Source organism: Ascaphus truei, chromosome 12, assembly GCF_040206685.1.
Source record: "Ascaphus truei isolate aAscTru1 chromosome 12, aAscTru1.hap1, whole genome shotgun sequence".
Lineage (NCBI taxonomy): Eukaryota > Metazoa > Chordata > Amphibia > Anura > Ascaphidae > Ascaphus > Ascaphus truei.
The window spans coordinates 2,761,876-2,778,507 of NC_134494.1; the positions used below are offsets into that span (position 1 = coordinate 2,761,876).

The following is a 16,632-nucleotide window of genomic DNA, read 5'->3' on the forward strand; positions in this document are numbered from 1 at the left end:
TCTGAGGTCAGTCAGCCATTCTATAATGGTGTCGCGCACGCGCACGGAGCTTGGAGTGGACCGACGAGGGAGAAGATGAGGGAATAAATGATTTTGCGGCGCTACCGGCGCTGTAATGTGTGTGTGTGTGTCAAAGTTAAATAAAAATTATTTTTATTACAACATTTTTATTTAAAAAATATTATTTAATACATAAATCACAACACACACAAAAAGCATGCGGCACGTGGACGGCACACAGTATAGAACGGCCCTCACACACACACGTACACACACACACACACACACAGTATAGAACGGCCCTCACACACAGACACACACACACACGCACACAGTATAGAACGTCCCTCACACACAGACACACACACGCACACAGTATAGAACGGCCCTCACACACAGACACACACACACGCACACAGTATAGAACGGCCCTCACACACAGACACACACACACGCACACAGTATAGAACGGCCCTCACACACAGACACACACACACACGCACACAGTATAGAACGGCCCTCACACACGCACACAGTATAGAACGGTCCTCACACACAGACACACACACACACGCACACAGTATAGAACGGTCCTCACACACAGACACACACACGCACACAGTATAGAACGGCCCTCACACACAGACACACACACACTCACACAGTATAGAACGGCCCTCACACACAGACACACACACACACGCACACAGTATAGAACGGCCCTCACACACAGACACACACACGCACACAGTATAGAACGGCCCTCACACACACACACACACGCACACAGTATAGAACGGTCCTCACACACAGACACACACACACGCACACAGTATAGAACGGTCCTCACACACACACACACACACGCACACAGTATAGAACGGCCCTCACACACAGACACACACACGCACACAGTATAGAACGGCCCTCACACACCGACACACACGCACACAGTATAGAACGGTCCTCACACACAGACACACACGCACACAGTATAGAACGGCCCTCACACACAGACACACACACACACGCACACAGTATAGAACGGCCCTCACACACAGACACACACACACGCACACAGTATAGAACGGCCCTCACACACAGACACACACGCACACAGTATAGAACGGCCCTCACACACAGACACACACACACACGCACACAGTATAGAACGGCCCTCACACACCGACACACACACGCACACAGTATAGAACGGTCCTCACACACAGACACACACACACACGCACACAGTATAGAACGGTCCTCACACACAGACACACACACACACGCACACAGTATAGAACGGCCCTCACACACAGACACACACACACACGCACAGTATTGAACGGCCCTCACACACAGACATACACACACACGCACACAGTATAGAACGGCCCTCACACACAGACACACACACTAAACGCACACAGTATAGAACGGCCCTCACACACAGACACACACACACACGCACACAGTATAGAACGGCCCTCACACACAGACACACACACGCACACAGTATAGAACGGCCCTCACACACAGACACACACACGCACACAGTATAGAACGGTCCTCACACACAGACACACACACACACGCACACAGTATAGAACGGTCCTCACACACAGACACACACACACGCACACAGTATAGAACGGCCCTCACACACAGACACACACACACACGCACACAGTATAGAACGGCCCTCACACACCGACACACACACGCACACAGTATAGAACGGTCCTCACACACAGACACACACGCACACAGTATAGAACGGCCCTCACACACAGACACACACACACACAGTATAGAACGGCCCTCACACACAGACACACACACGCACACAGTATAGAACGGCCCTCACACACAGACACACACACACGCACACAGTATAGAACGGCCCTCACACACAGACACACACGCACACAGTATAGAACGGCCCTCACACACAGACACACACACGCACACAGTATAGAACGGCCCTCACACACAGACACACACACACGCACACAGTATAGAATGGCCCTTAGTTAGCCGACTTGATCCAGGATGGACAGTACATAATACGGCGCTCCTCCCTATAGACGTTTGCTGCTGGTAAAAAGATCGGCTCTACATATAGAAAAAACAGAAACAACGATTCCTGCGCTCCTACCAATTAAGCTAAAATAAAACAGTAATCTCATGAATAAGGGTTATTTAGTTAAACCCTTTGGCCAAAGCATCATAAGCCAGCAGCCCTGTCAAGACATAACCGATTGCAGGTACCTACACTGAATATATGTAATTATTGTCCTATGGACTGGTGAAAAAATGTGAGAGCCCTGAAGGGGTTAAATAAAAGCATATGCTTTTGTGAGCAGTATAATTAAAAGCTGGCTAAAGCCAGTATCATACAGTAGTTACCTTACTACGTGGGTGCACAAATTCCCTGGTGTGAATATAATAAAACTTACAGATATTGCTCTGTCAGCCTTATACGTTCGCCTACTCTTGGAGGGTGATGTTCAGACTTACATACATGTGGCGTGGAAGCAGATCCAGAGGGACATCGTGCTGCAGCCATGGGGCTGGAGGCTAACGCTGTCCGCCAAAGAAATTTGCGTCCAGTGACCATAGACAATCAGCAGGTGGCCGACCTGATGGACACCGGTGCTACAGTAACTCTGATGCGACCTGATATGGTCAGCCCAGACAACCTGTTCCCAGGGACGGGGATGCAGGTGAGAATGCCAGACGGAGCCACCAAGTCCCTACAAGTTGCACGGGTGTTCCTCGACTGCGATACCGGTCGAGGAGTCCGGGATGTCTGGGTGTTGCCAGGCTTGGACACAGACACCCTTCTGGGCAACGACTTGGGGCGCTTCATTTGCCCCTACGTGGAGGAAGATGCTCCAATGGCTACCGGTGATCGATGAGCCCTTCCAGCACGTAGCGGTAGACATAGTGGGTCCGCTCATGATCCCATGTCACTCGGGGAAGCGCTAAATCCTCACAGTGGTCGATTTCGTCACCCGGAATCCTGAGGCGGTAGCTCTGTCCTCGATTGAAGCGCGTAAGGTGGAGGAGACCTTAATTGGGCTCTTCACTAGGGTAGGTTTCCCGAGCAAGATCCTAACCGATCAGGGGGCGCAGTTCATGTCCGAACTGCTCCAATGTCTCTGGGCTACGAGCGGAGTCGCATCTCTCCGCACAGGCCCCTACCATCCCCAAACGAACGGATTGTGTGAGCGGTTCAATGTGACCATGAAGCAAATGCTGCGAGCGTTTGTGGAAAGCCGAGGGGGGAGACTGGGAAGCTCGCTTGCAGCACCTGCTGTTTGCATACCTACAGGTACAGCAAGAGTCTACTGGTTTCCCCCCCTTGAGCTTCTGTATGGGCGTCGTGTCCGGGGACCGCTCGATCCGTTTCGTGAGAGCTGGGAGGGGGAAGACACCAATACTGATGCCTCGGTGCTATTTATGTGGTGGGGCTCAGGGACTGGTTAGAGGAACTCATGGGGTTGGCACAGCCTAACCTCAAGACAGCTCAGACCAGGCAAAAGTGGTGGTATGATCATAATGTCGGTAGTAGAGAGTTCATCCCTGGGCAGAAAGTGCTTGTTCTAAAGCCCACTCAGCAGAACAAACTACTTTCTGCCTGGGCCGGCCCGTACACAGTTACCCGGCAGATGAATGAGTGCAACTATGTGGTAATCCTAGATCCAGAGACAGGTAGCCACAGGACATACCACATAAATATGCTCAAAAAGTACCATAAGAGTGGGCCGGAGGCGTTGGCTGTGTGTAGCCCGCTGCTGGGGGATCCGGCGAGCCAGGCTCTGCCCGATCACCTGGGAAAAGCCCAGCAGGGAGGCTCAGTGGAGCAGGGAGGGATCGATCCCCACCTTGCGGCTCCCCATTGGGAGCAGGCGCGAGAGATGTTAGGGAGATACCGGGCCCTGCTCACGGATAAGCCGGGCGGGACCCATCTAACTGATCACCTGGTCAACATCGGGGATCAGCGGCCCCTCCCCAAGAATGTGTACAGGGTCTCTGCGGAGGTGAAGCGGAGCATTGAGGAAGAGGCTGAGGAGATGCTGGCCCTAGGGGTAATTGCACGGTGTCAGATTTCTTGTGCTTCACCGGTAGTCTTGGTGCCCAAGAAAGATGGCACCACTCTGTTCTGTGTGGACTACCGGCAGCTCAATGCTCAGACCATGGCGGATGCCTATCCCATGCCCCAGATGAATGAGCCCTTAAACAAGCTCGCCGGGGCCAGGTATTTGACCACCATGGATCTGTCCAGAGAGTACTGGCAGATCCTGTTGACCCGGGAAAAGTTGGCTTTCATCACCCCAAGTGGCTTGTAAGAGTTTTTGGTCTTGCCATTCAGGATGAAGAATGCGCCGGCTACTTTCCAGCACCTGATCAACCGGTTGCTCGAAGGGATGCAAGACTATGCTAAGGCTTATCTAGATGACATAGCGGTGTTTATTAACGACTGGGACACTCATCTGGTTCATGTAGCGGCAGTCCTAGATACGATCAGGGAGGCCGTGCTTACACTAAAGCCATCCAAATGCCAATTTAGCATGGCAGAGGTATCGTACCTCGGCCACTGGGTAAAGGGAGGGCACCTCAAGCCTGAGCCCGCCAAAGTGGAGGCAATAGTGGACTGGCCGGTCCCCCGCACTCAGAAGCGGGCCCTCGCTTTCCTAGGTACCGCCGGCTTCTATAGAAAGTTTGTGCAACAGTATTGCGCCCTGGTCAAGCCCCTGACTTAACCAAGAAGCGGCTTCCAGTGCTGGTAGCCTGGTCTCTCGAGTGTGAGACGGCCTTCCAGGCTATGAAGGATGCTCTGGCCAGCGCTCCGATCCTGGCGGCTCCTGATTACAGTAAGCGGTTCCTAGTACAGACCGATGAACTTTGGTATCGGTGCTGTGCTAAGCCATGTGGGCGAGGATGGCAGTGAGCATTCGATCGTCTACCTGAGACGCAAGCTGTTACCTAGGGAGGCCGCCTACGCCACGATCGAGATGGAGTGCCTGGCCATAGTTTGGGCTCTGAGAAAGAAGCAGCACTACGTGTATGGGAGGCACTTCATCGTAATTACGGATCACAACCCCTTGAGCTGGTTGCAGCGGGTGTCGAGGGAGAATGGGAAGTTGCTTCGCTGTAGCCTTGCCCTTCAGGAATTTGACATTACCATCCAGTACAAGAAGGGCAGTGAGCATGGCAACGCCGATGGACATTACGGCAGCACGATCCCACCTCCGACAAGTGGGCTTCCAGGGTCTTCACGCTTGGGAAGTCACCTAATGGGGTGACTGGCACAGTCTTCTTCTTGAAGGGGGAGATGTGACAGTAGGGGTAGCCAACCTCCCATAATAAAGGTTAAGCCCGACTGGCTACCCCAATACCGTGTGAAATGGCCACCTCTGCGAGGCTTATTTTGGCCAATAGACCATATGAATGCGTAATGCTAAAGACCACAACAGTGAGATAGGTAAATGAATGAATAACTAGATAATCGTGGTGGGACCCCTAAATATAAACTTGATAGAACACAGGTACTGGGTTGCAAATCCCAGATAATGAGCTCACTAATAAGTGAGGAGCGATGAGCATAATCACACCCTATGATGTACCAAGTGTCAGAATAAAGTCCTGAGCAGGAAAACATGTAGCAAGCGGTTAACTCACTCCGAGTGCTGCAACGTCCATGCGATCCACAGGTAAAGGGTCCCCAGGTGTGCGCCCGTCCGAAGGGTAAACTGATAGCGAGGAAGAGAACTGGCAGAGCACTACTATAAGTATCCAGAAAAGAGTAGAGAGGAAGGTGCGTATCCCATAATAAATTATTTATTGGACGTGGAAAAAAGGGCAAAGGAGCGCTTTCCCAATGTATGATATGCTTTGTGTAACCCCTTCCAGAAAAGATCTAAATCACGGTCTAATATCTGGAAGGCGTAAACTGTATAAACAGGGAATGTTATGCATGTATAATGTTCATAAACACACTTTATTCCCTGTAAAAGAAAATGTATTCCCCATGTTTAAGTGTAGCCTGTTCCCCATGCAGTTAGGAAAGGCAGCCAGCGTGTAATAGGTGATGTGTAATGATTCCTTTGCTAGCAGACACAGTAAATCCAATTACCTGTGCTGCTTACATAGGAATACGGGTTCAGGGCAAATAGTGGGCAGGAAAGGTCTGGCTATCCAGTCCGGGGACGGGCTCGTAGCGTGGAGACCCTTTGTTCCCCGCTGACATGCAGGCGCCGTCCCAGCAGGTGATTTGGGGCTGGCCAGGGGAAACCGCTGCCGGGCCGAGTCACGCAGCGCAATTCCAATTGGAAGCATTCAAATCTGCCGCCGCCCAGCCTCTTTGTCATCCGGAGGCGGCCCTGGGCAGCTAAACCGGCACCCTCCTCCCATTGGTGCAGCCGGGCGAGCCCCCACCTATTATTGGCTGCCCGGTCATGATCTGCGCTGTGATTGCTCCATGTTGAGCATAGCCAGCGGGGGCGATGTAAGGAGCGCGGCCAGGACAGAGAACCAGACTAAGGCTACGGCCATGCTGCCGCTGAGCTCGCTCATGATTGAGAGCGGTGACGTCACCAGCTCTCCAAGCACGAGCAATCAGCTGTCCGGCAAAAAATTTAGAGCAGGGGAGCATGGCTATTAAGGGAGGGGCGTGTCATTTGCTGGATCGGGGCTGTGTGTGCGAGTCTCTGTGTCCCCGTATTTTCTCTCTCCCCCCCTTGCTTCCCCCCCCCAACTCTCTCCGCTCAGACCTTCTCCCCCTTCCACTCTACCCACCCCCTCTTCCCTCACTCTCTGCCTACACTGCCTCTCTCCCCCCATTGGTCAGAGCAGGGTCATGTGACCCTGCTCTGCGCTCAAAAGACTCTTTCCCTTGTCTTCCCCAGCACCGAGCTTGGGAGAGCGTGTGCGCGCCGCGTGGACGGGAGGATGAAGATTCAAAGAGGTAACCGCGACAAACGCGGTCAGCACCAGCGGGGACTCAGCCTAAGTGTGGAGGCGATAGGAGACACGCTGACGGGCTTTTCGAAAGTGCATTGTGTAAGAGAGCATACACAAGCACCGCGCTCAGCGGAGGAGCGCCGGAGAAGCCCGACCAGTGGAGACCGCGTGGGGAGCTGATCGGAGGCACAGCTGAGCGGGAGATTCAAAAGTGCTTTGTGCCGGATAGCACTGAGAAGCCTGGGACAAGAAGCGGACAGGAAAAGCCAACTGAAGCAGGCTCCTGCACCTAGTTGAGGCTAGAGACTTCCCCCCCGACAGTGAGTGTATATTGTGTATTTGCTGTGTATCTGTCTGGTGATCCCTGGTGGTAAAAGTACTGGTCTCCCATGACACCTCCACTGCCTGTTCACCTAACGTAATGTAAAGTCTTTATATATATATATATATATATATATACTGTATAACCCTGTTCTCTTAATGTAACAATGCATTTGTCATCATAACTCTGACACTCCTGACGAAGCAAGTAATTATTGATCTTGCGAAACACATTGAGTGGGAGAGGAGGAGGAACAACTCTGTACACCTGGAAAGTGATGTCAGACGAGAACCCCAGGGCCGCTTGTGGGGATCGCTAACGGAAAACCGAAACGGACCAGACGCGCACCGAGCAGCTTATTGCTGCAAAGATACCTTTATATGCCCTGAGTGGCAGTGCCAATTGTGAGTACGCCCTCAGGGGGGCTTTTATATGTGTATTGTTTATTAAAACTGTTTTCAAATATACTACACTATGAGCCCCTTCTTGTTCTCCCTCCCCACACTATTCTACCCTATCTACCGAGCCTGGCTACGCTGCAGTATCCAACAACAAGAAGCTGCTGCTCAAAACTGCGAACGTCAGAGACACTCCCTCACCCCTTGTGCTTCTGTATCTCTGGAGGAACCTGGCTTTTTCCTATATGAGGTTGAGTGGTCTCCTGACTTATTTATCTATTTCTTCTGCTATTTCAGCTTCTCAGTGTGATCTCATTATTATATAGAGACACTTTGCAATTTCTATCCAGCATTAGCTTTTATATGTCCTATATTTTCTTTCACCACTAGGTGATGCTGTAGTACCCCATTAGGAAGCGCCGGCCAGTCTGTTTTCTGTTTTTATATCATAACTCTGTGACCAGGACATTGTATTGTACGTCTTTATTTACATAGCGTCAAACGTGTACTCAGCGCTTCACAAAGAATACAGTACAGGGAATTACAATAATACAGTACAGGGAACAAAATCCGACAATAGGAAAGGAAATCCCTGCCCCGAAGAGCTTACAATCTAAGATGTTTGATGGGAGACTTACAGAGACAGCAGGTGAGGGAATAAGTGCTGTGTGTGGCAGTGCTTGGCCACAATGGGTGGTAGGAGTGGGCGAGTGTGGGATAGTAACCATGAGTGCAGGCTGTTGGGATGCTTAACTTGTGGGTGAGTTTTAACGTTAGTGTGTATTAGATCAGAAGGTTAACACCATTTACAGGGGAAGAGATGGCAGGGATGCATGGGTGAGTTCAGGTGTGTGTGTGTGTCTGAGTTCAGGTGTGTGTGTGTGTGTCTGAGTTCAGGTGTGTGTGTGTGTCTGAGTTCAGGTGTGTGTGTGTGTGTGTCTGAGTTCAGGTGTGTGTGTGTGTGTGTCTGAGTTCAGGTGTGTGTGTGTGTCTGAGTTCAGGTGTGTGTGTGTGTGTCTGAGTTCAGGTGTGTGTGTGTGTGTCTGAGTTCAGGTGTGTGTGTGTGTCTGAGTTCAGGTGTGTGTGTGTGTCTGAGTTCAGGTGTGTGTGTGTGTGTGTCTGAGTTCAGGTGTGTGTGTGTGTGTCTGAGTTCAGGTGTGTGTGTGTGTGTCTGAGTTCAGGTGTGTCTGTGTGTGTCTGAGTTCAGGTGTGTCTGTGTGTGTCTGAGTTCAGGTGTGTGTGTGTGTGTCTGAGTTCAGGTGTGTGTGTGTGTGTCTGAGTTCAGGTGTGTGTGTGTGTGTGTGTGTCTGAGTTCAGGTGTGTGTGTGTGTGTGTGTGTGTCTGAGTTCAGGTGTGTGTGTGTGTGTGTGTGTCTGAGTTCAGGTGTGTGTGTGTGTGTGTGTGTCTGAGTTCAGGTGTGTGTGTGTGTGTGTGTGTCTGAGTTCAGGTGTGTGTGTGTGTGTGTGTCTGAGTTCAGGTGTGTGTGTGTGCGTGTCTGAGTTCAGGTGTGTGTGTGTGCGTGTCTGAGTTCAGGTGTGTGTGTGTGCGTGTCTGAGTTCAGGTGTGTGTGTGTGTCTGAGTTCAGGTGTGTGTGTGTGTCTGAGTTCAGGTGTGTGTGTGTGTCTGAGTTCAGGTGTGTGTGTGTGTGTCTGAGTTCAGGTGTGTGTGTGTGTGTGTGTCTGAGTTCAGGTGTGTGTGTGTGTGTGTCTGAGTTCAGGTGTGTGTGTGTGTGTCTGAGTTCAGGTGTGTGTGTGTGTGTCTGAGTTCAGGTGTGTGTGTGTGTGTGTCTGAGTTCAGGTGTGTGTGTGTGTGTGTCTGAGTTCAGGTGTGTGTGTGTGTGTCTGAGTTCAGGTGTGTGTGTGTGTGTCTGAGTTCAGGTGTGTGTGTGTGTGTCTGAGTTCAGGTGTGTGTGTGTGTGTGTGTGTCTGAGTTCAGGTGTGTGTGTGTGTGTGTGTGTCTGAGTTCAGGTGTGTGTGTGTGTGTGTGTGTGTCTGAGTTCAGGTGTGTGTGTGTGTGTCTGAGTTCAGGTGTGTGTGTGTGTGTCTGAGTTCAGGTGTGTGTGTGTGTGTCTGAGTTCAGGTGTGTGTGTGTGTGTCTGAGTTCAGGTGTGTGTGTGTGTGTCTGAGTTCAGGTGTGTGTGTGTGTGTCTGAGTTCAGGTGTGTGTGTGTGTGTGTCTGAGTTCAGGTGTGTGTGTGTGTGTGTCTGAGTTCAGGTGTGTGTGTGTGTGTGTCTGAGTTCAGGTGTGTGTGTGTGTGTCTGAGTTCAGGTGTGTGTGTGTGTGTGTCTGAGTTCAGGTGTGTGTGTGTGTGTCTGAGTTCAGGTGTGTGTGTGTGTGTCTGAGTTCAGGTGTGTGTGTGTGTGTCTGAGTTCAGGTGTGTGTGTGTGTGTCTGAGTTCAGGTGTGTGTGTGTGTGTCTGAGTTCAGGTGTGTGTGTGTGTGTCTGAGTTCAGGTGTGTGTGTGTGTGTCTGAGTTCAGGTGTGTGTGTGTGTGTGTCTGAGTTCAGGTGTGTGTGTGTGTGTGTGTCTGAGTTCAGGTGTGTGTGTGTGTGTGTGTCTGAGTTCAGGTGTGTGTGTGTGTGTCTGAGTTCAGGTGTGTGTGTGTGTGTGTCTGAGTTCAGGTGTGTGTGTGTGTGTCTGAGTTCAGGTGTGTGTGTGTGTGTCTGAGTTCAGGTGTGTGTGTGTGTGTCTGAGTTCAGGTGTGTGTGTGTGTGTGTCTGAGTTCAGGTGTGTGTGTGTGTGTGTCTGAGTTCAGGTGTGTGTGTGTGTGTGTCTGAGTTCAGGTGTGTGTGTGTGTGTGTCTGAGTTCAGGTGTGTGTGTGTGTGTGTCTGAGTTCAGGTGTGTGTGTGTGTGTCTGAGTTCAGGTGTGTGTGTGTGTGTCTGAGTTCAGGTGTGTGTGTGTGTGTCTGAGTTCAGGTGTGTGTGTGTGTGTGTCTGAGTTCAGGTGTGTGTGTGTGTGTGTCTGAGTTCAGGTGTGTGTGTGTGTGTGTGTCTGAGTTCAGGTGTGTGTGTGTGTGTGTGTCTGAGTTCAGGTGTGTGTGTGTGTGTCTGAGTTCAGGTGTGTGTGTGTGTGTCTGAGTTCAGGTGTGTGTGTGTGTGTCTGAGTTCAGGTGTGTGTGTGTGTGTCTGAGTTCAGGTGTGTGTGTGTGTGTCTGAGTTCAGGTGTGTGTGTGTGTGTCTGAGTTCAGGTGTGTGTGTGTGTGTCTGAGTTCAGGTGTGTGTGTGTGTGTCTGAGTTCAGGTGTGTGTGTGTGTGTCTGAGTTCAGGTGTGTGTGTGTGTGTCTGAGTTCAGGTGTGTGTGTGTGTGTGTGTCTGAGTTCAGGTGTGTGTGTGTGTGTGTGTCTGAGTTCAGGTGTGTGTGTGTGTGTGTGTCTGAGTTCAGGTGTGTGTGTGTGTGTCTGAGTTCAGGTGTGTGTGTGTGTGTGTGTCTGAGTTCAGGTGTGTGTGTGTGTGTGTGTCTGAGTTCAGGTGTGTGTGTGTGTGTGTCTGAGTTCAGGTGTGTGTGTGTGTGTCTGAGTTCAGGTGTGTGTGTGTGTGTGTGTGTGTCTGAGTTCAGGTGTGTGTGTGTGTGTGTGTCTGAGTTCAGGTGTGTGTGTGTGTGTCTGAGTTCAGGTGTGTGTGTGTGTGTGTCTGAGTTCAGGTGTGTGTGTGTGTGTGTGTCTGAGTTCAGGTGTGTGTGTGTCTGAGTTCAGGTGTGTGTGTGTGTGTCTGAGTTCAGGTGTGTGTGTGTGTGTCTGAGTTCAGGTGTGTGTGTGTGTGTCTGAGTTCAGGTGTGTGTGTGTGTGTGTCTGAGTTCAGGTGTGTGTGTGTGTGTGTCTGAGTTCAGGTGTGTGTGTGTGTGTGTGTGTGTCTGAGTTCAGGTGTGTGTGTGTGTGTGTCTGAGTTCAGGTGTGTGTGTGTGTGTGTGTCTGAGTTCAGGTGTGTGTGTGTGTGTGTGTCTGAGTTCAGGTGTGTGTGTGTGTGTGTGTCTGAGTTCAGGTGTGTGTGTGTGTGTGTCTGAGTTCAGGTGTGTGTGTGTGTGTGTCTGAGTTCAGGTGTGTGTGTGTGTGTGTCTGAGTTCAGGTGTGTGTGTGTGTGTGTCTGAGTTCAGGTGTGTGTGTGTGTGTGTCTGAGTTCAGGTGTGTGTGTGTGTGTGTGTCTGAGTTCAGGTGTGTGTGTGTGTGTGTGTCTGAGTTCAGGTGTGAGTGTGTGTGTGTGTGTCTGAGTTCAGGTGTGTGTGTGTGTGTGTGTCTGAGTTCAGGTGTGAGTGTGTGTGTGTGTGTCTGAGTTCAGGTGTGTGTGTGTGTGTGTGTCTGAGTTCAGGTGTGTGTGTGTGTGTGTGTCTGAGTTCAGGTGTGTGTGTGTGTGTGTGTCTGAGTTCAGGTGTGTGTGTGTGTCTGAGTTCAGGTGTGTGTGTGTGTCTGAGTTCAGGTGTGTGTGTGTGTCTGAGTTCAGGTGTGTGTGTGTGTCTGAGTTCAGGTGTGTGTGTGTGTCTGAGTTCAGGTGTGTGTGTGTGTCTGAGTTCAGGTGTGTGTGTGTGTCTGAGTTCAGGTGTGTGTGTGTGTCTGAGTTCAGGTGTGTGTGTGTGTCTGAGTTCAGGTGTGTGTGTGTGTCTGAGTTCAGGTGTGTGTGTGTGTGTCTGAGTTCAGGTGTGTGTGTGTGTCTGAGTTCAGGTGTGTGTGTGTGTGTCTGAGTTCAGGTGTGTGTGTGTGTGTCTGAGTTCAGGTGTGTGTGTGTGTGTCTGAGTTCAGGTGTGTGTGTGTGTGTCTGAGTTCAGGTGTGTGTGTGTGTGTCTGAGTTCAGGTGTGTGTGTGTGTGTCTGAGTTCAGGTGTGTGTGTGTGTCTGAGTTCAGGTGTGTGTGTGTGTCTGAGTTCAGGTGTGTGTGTGTGTCTGAGTTCAGGTGTGTGTGTGTGTCTGAGTTCAGGTGTGTGTGTGTGTCTGAGTTCAGGTGTGTGTGTGTGTCTGAGTTCAGGTGTGTGTGTGTGTCTGAGTTCAGGTGTGTGTGTGTGTCTGAGTTCAGGTGTGTGTGTGTGTCTGAGTTCAGGTGTGTGTGTGTGTCTGAGTTCAGGTGTGTGTGTGTGTCTGAGTTCAGGTGTGTGTGTGTGTCTGAGTTCAGGTGTGTGTGTGTGTCTGAGTTCAGGTGTGTGTGTGTGTCTGAGTTCAGGTGTGTGTGTGTGTCTGAGTTCAGGTGTGTGTGTGTGTCTGAGTTCAGGTGTGTGTGTGTGTCTGAGTTCAGGTGTGTGTGTGTCTGAGTTCAGGTGTGTGTGTGTCTGAGTTCAGGTGTGTGTGTGTCTGAGTTCAGGTGTGTGTGTGTCTGAGTTCAGGTGTGTGTGTGTCTGAGTTCAGGTGTGTGTGTGTCTGAGTTCAGGTGTGTGTGTGTCTGAGTTCAGGTGTGTGTGTGTCTGAGTTCAGGTGTGTGTGTCTGAGTTCAGGTGTGTGTGTCTGAGTTCAGGTGTGTGTGTCTGAGTTCAGGTGTGTGTGTCTGAGTTCAGGTGTGTGTGTGTCTGAGTTCAGGTGTGTGTGTGTCTGAGTTCAGGTGTGTGTGTGTCTGAGTTCAGGTGTGTGTGTGTCTGAGTTCAGGTGTGTGTGTGTCTGAGTTCAGGTGTGTGTGTGTCTGAGTTCAGGTGTGTGTGTGTCTGAGTTCAGGTGTGTGTGTGTCTGAGTTCAGGTGTGTGTGTGTCTGAGTTCAGGTGTGTGTGTCTGAGTTCAGGTGTGTGTGTGTCTGAGTTCAGGTGTGTGTGTGTCTGAGTTCAGGTGTGTGTGTCTGAGTTCAGGCTTAGGGAGATCCCCAGCAGCAGGAAGGAGAAGATAGAGGGTGTGAATAGAGGATTTGTGAGGGTGTTTTTTATTGAGGGGTAAATAAGTTGTTAGGACAGACGTGCATAAATAACGGTGCAGTGGAGAGGGGGCAGTAACCAAGACTCTACTGTAACTCTCAATGTATTACTTCCTAGTAAAACATTTTATAAATAAAAATAATGAAAATGTACAAGGTTAAACTGCTAAACATACCATGAATCGCTCCCTAGGGTCTTCTCAATCAGCGCTGCTCCCTTCCTCCGTTACACACGAGAACACTGGAAAATAAAGTGATTTATCTTAGTATATTGAATTATTAGGAACATTTCATATAGAGGAAAATCATTAGCAATTAGGAAAAGAAAAATAAAGACGATCACAAATAACATTTTTCTAATATTAAATTTTTTATTATTTTCCCTCAATGGGCCCCTCTTACCACCTTCCCCCCCCCCCCCCTCACTGTGCCTCTCTCTCTCCCCCTCACTGTGCCTCTCTCCCCACCCCTCACTGTGCCTCTCTCCCCCGACCTCACTGTGCCACTCTCTCCCCCCCCTCACTGTGCCTCTCTCCCCCCCTCACTGTGCCCCTCTCTCCCCCCCCTCACTGTGCCTCTCTCTCTCTCTCTCCCCCCCCTCACTGTGCCTCTCTCCCCCCCTCACTGTGCCCCTCTCTCCCCCCTCACTGTGCCTCTCTCTCTCTCCCCCTCACCCCCCCCTCACTGTGCCTCTCCCTCCCTCCCCTCACTGTGCCTCTCTCTCTCCCCCTCACTGTGCCCCTCTCTCTCCCCCTCACTGTGCCCCTCTCTCTCCCCCTCACTGTGCCCCTCTCCCCCCTCACTGTGCCTCTCTCTCTCCCCCCCTCACTGTGCCCCTCTCTCCCCCTCACTGTGCCCCTCTCTCTCCCCCCCCCTCACTGTGCCTCTCTCTCTCCCCCTCACTGTGCCCCTCTCTCTCCCCCTCACTGTGCCCCTCTCTCCCCTCACTGTGCCTCTCTCTCCTCCCCCCCCCTCACTGTGCCTCTCTGCCCCCCCTCACTGTGCCCCACTGCCCCCGTGCCCCTCTGCCCTCCCCCACCGTGCCCCTCTGCCCCCCCCACCGTGCCCCTCTGCCCCCCCCATCGTGCCCATCTGCCCCCCCCCACCATGCCCCTGTGACCACCCCCACCGTGCCCCTCTGACCCCCCCCACCGTGCCCATCTGACCCCCCCACCGTGCCCCTCTGACCCCCCCACCGTGCCACCCTGACCCCCCCACCGCGCCACTCTGACCCCCCCCCACCGCGCCACTCTGACCCCCCCCACCGCGCCTCTCCCCCCCCTCACCGCGCCTCTCCCCCCCTCACCGCGCCTCTCCCCCCTCACCGCGCCTCTCCCCCCCCTCACCGCGCCTCTCCCCCCCCTCACCGCGCCTCTCCCCCCCCTCACCGCGCCTCCCTCCCGCCCCCCTCACCGCGCCTGTCTCCCCCCCCGCCCCCCTCACCGTGCCTGTCTCTCCCCCCCGCCCCCCTCACCGTGCCTGTCTCTCCCCCCCGCCCCCCTCACCGTGCCTGTCTCTCCCCCCCGCCCCCCTCGCCGTCTCTCCCCCCCGCCCCCATCGCCGTGCCTCTCTCCCGCCCCCCTCACCACGCCTGTCTCCCCCCCCGCCCCCCTCACCGTGCCTGTCTCTCCCCCCCGCCCCTCTCACCGTGCCTGTCTCTCCCCCCCGCCCCTCTCACCGTGCCTGTCTCTCCCCCCCGCCCCCATCGCCGTGCCTCTCTCTCCCCCCTCGCCGTGCCTCTCTCCCCCCCTCGCCGTGCCTCTCTCCCCCCCTCGACGTGCCTCTCTCTCGCCCCCTCGCCGTGCCTCTCTCCCTCCTCACTGTGCCCCTCTCCCTCCTCACTGTGCCCCTCTCTCCCCCCCTCTCCCCTCACTGTGCCCCTCTCCCCCCCCCTCGCCGTGCCCCTCTCCCCCCTCACTGTGCCCCTCTCCCTCCTCACTGTGCCCCTCTCTCCCCCCCTCTCCCCCTCACTGTGCCCCTCTCCCCCCCCCTCGCCGTGCCCCTCTCCCCCCCTCCCCTCACTGTGCCCCTCTCCCGCCCCTCCCCCCTTCTCCCACACCGCCCTCTCCCCCCCACTGTGCCCCTCTCCTCCCCCCTCCTCCACCCTCACTGTGCCCCTCCCCCTCACTGTGCCCCTCTCCCCCCTCACTGTGCCCCTCTCCCCCCTCACTGTGCCCCTCTCCCCCCCTCACTGTGCCCCTCTCCCTCCTCACTGTGACCCTCTCCCTCCTCACTGTGACCCTCGCCCCTCACTGTGCCCCTCTCCCCCCCTCGCCCCTCACTGTGCCCCTCTCCCCCCCCCCAACCCCCCCCTCACCGCGCCTCTCCCCCCCCTCACCGCGCCTCCCTCCCGCCCCCCTCACCGCGCCTGTCTCCCCCCCCGCCCCCCTCACCGTGCCTGTCTCTCCCCCCCGCCCCCTCACCGTGCCTGTCTCTCCCCCCCGCCCCCCATCGCCGTGCCTGTCTCTCCCCCCCGCCCCCATCGCCGTGCCTCTCTCCCGCCCCCCTCACCGCGCCTGTCTCCCCCCCGCCCCCCTCACCGTGCCTGTCTCTCCCCCCCGCCCCCCTCACCGTGCCTGTCTCTCCCCCCCGCCCCCCTCACCGTGCCTGTCTCTCCCCCCCGCCCCCCTCGCCGTCTCTCCCCCCCGCCCCCATCGCCGTGCCTCTCTCTCCCCCCCTCGCCGTGCCTCTCTCCCCCCTCGACGTGCCTCTCTCCCCCCCTCGACGTGCCTCTCTCTCGCCCCCTCGCCGTGCCTCTCTCCCTCCTCACTGTGCCCCTCTCCCTCCTCACTGTGCCACTCTCCCCCCCCTCTCCCCCTCACTGTGCCCCTCCCCCCCCTCTCCCCCCCTCGCCCCTCACTGTGCCCCTCTCCCCCCCTCCCCCTCACTGTGCCCCTCTCCCGCCCCTCCCCCCTTCTCCCACACCGCCCTCTCCCCCCCACTGTGCCCCTCTCCTCCCCCCTCCTCACTGTGCCCCTCTCCTCCCCCCTCACTGTGCCCCTCTCCCCCCTCACTGTGCCCCTCTCCCCCCTCACTGTGCCCCTCTCCCCCCCCTCACTGTGCCCCTCTCCCCCCCCTCACTGTGCCCCTCCCCCCCTCACTGTGCCCCTCTCCCCCCCCTCACTGTG

At 54.3% G+C, this 16,632-nt stretch overlaps 1 protein-coding gene across 3 annotated transcripts in view; it reads right to left on the reverse strand.

The window, feature by feature from the left end:
* Window positions 1-16,632, reverse strand: part of LOC142464319 (uncharacterized) — a 582,685-nt gene that overhangs the window by 69,294 nt on the left and 496,759 nt on the right. For all 3 annotated transcript variants that reach the window (XR_012787648.1, XM_075567812.1, XM_075567813.1), the window contains exon 2: window positions 13,681-13,745. The gene's annotated coding sequence lies outside the window, so the exon portion shown is untranslated. The remainder of the gene's footprint in view (window positions 1-13,680; window positions 13,746-16,632) is intronic.